The 4,369-nt window shown below is 35.5% G+C and overlaps 1 long non-coding RNA gene across 1 annotated transcript; it reads right to left on the bottom strand.

The window, feature by feature from the left end:
* Positions 1-1,706: 1,706 nt before the first annotated feature.
* Positions 1,707-3,783, bottom strand: LOC121966482. The gene is made up of 4 exons (XR_006107588.1): positions 3,685-3,783; positions 2,597-2,756; positions 1,946-2,110; positions 1,707-1,783 (listed from the first exon to the last, which is right to left on the bottom strand). It is a non-coding gene; the product is annotated as an uncharacterized LOC121966482 (long non-coding RNA).
* Positions 3,784-4,369: the final 586 nt, after the last annotated feature.

Raw genomic sequence — 4,369 nt, 5'->3', positions numbered from 1 at the left:
AAAGCACATTTTGTGTGCAGAGCAGTATGAGTGTGAGTATTTGACACTGCACAAAAAAATAATATAAATAATAGGAACATAAAAGTGTGCCAACCAATCCTGGTCTCCCCCAACACAGTTACTTTCCACCACTGCTTATCAGTAAATGTTAGCATGCGGATATTAGCAGTTTGCTCAAAATACAACATTACACTTATTGGTCATTGAATAATCAAAGATGCTTTTTGGGGGGTTCTGGTAAAAAGGATACTGCGGACATATTTCTCTTTGAGCGGCGTCTCTCCGGAGATGAGCGTTTTGCTGATGCTGTGGAGCTGAAAGAAAAAAAAACTCGACTGAGTTAAAACAGCTCAACTTTCCTTCAAGTCAACATCTTGCGGAAATAGATGAGAGTAGCAGATAAAAACAAAGAGACAAAGTTAGATTTACACCAGATATGAGAGCAGGACTTCATTAAAGCAAAATTAAAAGTTCGCATCGAACCGTTTCCACTCAAATATTGAATTTTAAACTGGTTTTTGGGGTCAATTTTAGCGTCACTATTTGATTTTTTGTGCACCTTCTAAAATTAAAAAAATAATAGTCCTCAAATGTTCCCCAACAAGTTATAATTTAGCTGAATTTAACAAACCGTAAAATCAAAAATGGAATCAGGATAAATCACTTAGTTTAGGTGGTAAACAATTAACTTGTAATAAAGAATAAAAGTTTAATTACTTACCTGTTGTTTAGCAAACTGCTCTTTCTCGGCAGCCAAAGCTTTTTCCGTCTTATTATCAGTTTTGTTCTTCGCTTTGCTCATTTTGTTCCCGTAACTCTCCAGACGCTAAAAATCAGAGTCCACGCAGCGATCCGGCGCCAGGTTTCAGCTCCTCACCTGCGCTCTCGAGCCTCTTTAAAACAACAAAAGGTGCGTCAGACGCGCCGCGCGCATGTCCCCAAAGCGATTCCCCCTTTAATTCGCGTCTCCAAATGAAAACGTCGCAATCTTCCCAAAACAAAGCCGACCTACAGGTAAACAAAGCCGCTTCTCTCGTGCGTAAAAGCTCTCCAAATGCGTAAAAACGCGCCCCGATGGCAAAAAAAAAAAAAAAAAAAAAGCCAAATCAGTCCGTTTATTTACAAACAATAAAACAAATATAAATATTTTATAAAGAGTAAATGACAAAGTTACAAAATAAAAAAACTATTAACGGCTATCCACATTTCCTCTTGAGTCACTGGGTAAATCTGCAGGCGGTGAAACTGGAAAGACAATAAGAGGACACACCACTCAACAGCCCTGTAGGACTGGTTTCACATCTCACCCACTGCACACAATACTGCCTTTAAAAAATCTGACACAGGATTTAAAAATAATAAAAAATCACACATATATATATGTAATCACCCATTAAAAATATGCAAAGTAATGCACTGGTATCAAATCAAGACAATCAAGAGTATAAAAAGTTACAAATTCATGAGATAAATGTGTTTTTATCACTTCATTATTATTTTCCTGAGAAACAGTCCAACCTTCAGCTGTGTGCATATAGCTTCTGCAGTAACACTGATTATCAAAATTAAAAGCTGAATAAAAAAAAAACAAAACAAAACAAAAAGACCCAAAGCAAACTAAAATAAAATAACAATAATAACAAAACAAAACAAAAAAAAAATAAAAAATAAAAATAAAAACAATACAAAACAAAAATAATAAAATAAAATAAAAATATGTGCTTCAAGTCGTCCACATGGCTGCCTGGTGTCGAGGGCAGGTTTTGGGTGGAGTTTCACCGGCCTGTTGGAGGCAAAATAATAAAGCTGTTATGTTCGAACACACCCAAACTCAAAAGAGGAGCAGTTTAACTGAACATTTTTGCACCCTTGACGCCACGCCTCGTGAAAACAAATGGAGAGAGATGAGGAGCTGACGAGGCCCAGCATCATGAAACTGGTCTACCTTTTGTGTCGGGGTGGTTGGGTGGTGATGGTGGTTTTGGGATTTGTGGCACCTATGAGAATAAAGAGGGTCAGGGGTCACAGAGCTGCTGTGCTCTGAAGTGAGGAGCTGCCTGGACTCTTCTAACAGCTGCTGCAGAGAGCAGCTGGACAGAGGATCATCACCCTGGACAGAGGAGGAGGAAAGGTAAACACAGTCTCACAGATAAATTTAAGAAAGAAAAAAAAAATAAACGTTTGCCAGTCAAATTCAATCAATCTAAGACTCTTTAAGACCTTTTTAATACCACGTGGAACTAAAGTTAATGCCAACTTCAAGGCAATACTGGAAAAAGTGTTAACAAAATTCAAGACTTTGTTCACAAGTTAATACTTTTTAAGGCCTTATTTTGAGAATATTGAATTCAAGACTGTGGGTACTGCGTAAAACTATTCCTTAAAATGTGGGCTATTACAATTTTTAAATGTTGATAAAAATTTGTGATCATGAGAACTTCATTTTAGGACTTTGAGATTTGTTTCAAATGTAAAGCGCATTATAAATAAAAAATATTATTATTATTATTATTTTATCTTATCCAGAAAATGAAATCAGTTGCCTCTGATGTGATAATTCACAGTTCTGTATTATGAGGTTCAGTTTCTGTCTTACATCTATCGAGTGCGTTGCGTCGACCCGCAGGCCACCGCTGACTGTGGCTCTCTGATTGGCTGCTGGTGGCGAGGCAGCATCAGGTGAAGGTCTTGAGTTTTTCGCTCTGAGTGATGAAGGAGACCGGCCGTCCACGCAGACACATCTGAAGTCCTCCTGACTGAGACACAAACAGAATCACTCGTCATTTACATAATCCAAGATCCCACAAGATTCACATCAAAACCACCAGCGGCTGCAGATGAAACTTGTCGGTCCTCTGCTTGGTGGCGTTTTCAGGTTTCCTGCAGTTTAAGGCAAATTAAATCTAATACTTTTTAGGACCTTTTTTAATTAGAATTAGAATAGAATCTAATTTATTGCCAAGTACATTTACATATACAAGGAATTTGACTTGGTGTTTTGGTGCAAACAATTAAAGGAAGAATACAAATAGTAAATTTAAATAGAATAAGACATCAGATAAAAATACAAAAGCAATTTAAAAATATAAAATGAAAAAACAGAATATTAAAAAACACAAAATGCCACTTGGGATGAAATTTAAAACCAATTTTACAATAATCGAAACTGAAAAATACCCAACCTTTTTACATAGTTAAGATCCGTTTTGCCCAAACATTAATTATAACATAAAATATTACATTTTTGGTCCGATGATAAAGTCGGATCTGGTTAGAATTGGGAAATACCTATCATTTATTAGTGATTTTTATTATGATTTTACTCTGTATGTGCAACTATTCCACTGCTGTAATTCCCACCATGAAGAGCTCAAGAAGAGGAATTTAGTAAATTATTAAAAAATAATAAATGTTAGCAATTATTTTGTGATTTCAGAATGCAACCTCCCTTTTTTTTATAGTTTGTTGGCAATATATTTATTTATATAACATCCCCTTTCTCGTAAAATTATAAATGTATTCTCAAAATTACCACTTTATTCCCGTAATATTATGACTCTGTTCTCAAAATCTCACTTTTTTTTCTTTAACATGGCCCTAATCCTGTCGTACTGAATCCACAATATGTGGAAAAAAACAAAAAAAAGACGAAACCCTTCATCATGCACCAGCCTTTCTTCTTACCTGCCAGGTAACCCCTGACTGCTCTGCTCCCGCAGACTTTCACGTGCACTTTCCAGGTTCAACTGCAGAAGCTGCAGGTCGTTCCGCTGATTCTCACACACCTGTAAAAACACACATAAACAGCACTATGTGTACTGCTTTATTTATTTATGTTGATTTCAGATTGTCAGATAAAAACAGATTTTTTATTCTATTCTTTTTTTAGCTGTAGACTATTTCATTTTTATCTGTACTTATTTCTGTCCTAGTGCTGCTGCAACGACCAAATTTCGTCTCTGTGAATAAATAAGTTTGTTTTATTCTGAAAAAATATTTTATTAACTAAAAATGTGTTTATAGATGATTTCTTGTCACTCTTGTGTGGTTTAACCCTTTAACACCTGGACCATCATCAGTTTAAAAAAAAAACTTGGGGAAAAAAGGCAATGAGCAGCTTGACATACGGTGCCCTGCAAACTCTAAGAAATTAGGAAAAGATGACGAGAAAATGACCTGAAAATCTGTTGTTTGTTTGTCTTTTAAAAGGAGAGATGAAATGATTAGAAGTGTATAAAAAATTGGGGAAATTTTACATGTTAATATCATGTCAAGGCAATATGTACACTTGGTTGTATATTAGCATTTATTTTTAAAGTCATTCCTTTTTATTTTATTTTTTCAATCTTTCTTTGTGCTAATTTTCAGG

The sequence above is a fragment of the Plectropomus leopardus genome, unplaced genomic scaffold (assembly GCF_008729295.1).
Source record: "Plectropomus leopardus isolate mb unplaced genomic scaffold, YSFRI_Pleo_2.0 unplaced_scaffold24757, whole genome shotgun sequence".
In the NCBI taxonomy this organism is placed as follows: Eukaryota; Metazoa; Chordata; class Actinopteri; order Perciformes; family Serranidae; genus Plectropomus; species Plectropomus leopardus.
Note: the sequence above shows the minus strand (reverse complement) of the source record. Positions and strands in the feature narration are given on the sequence as shown.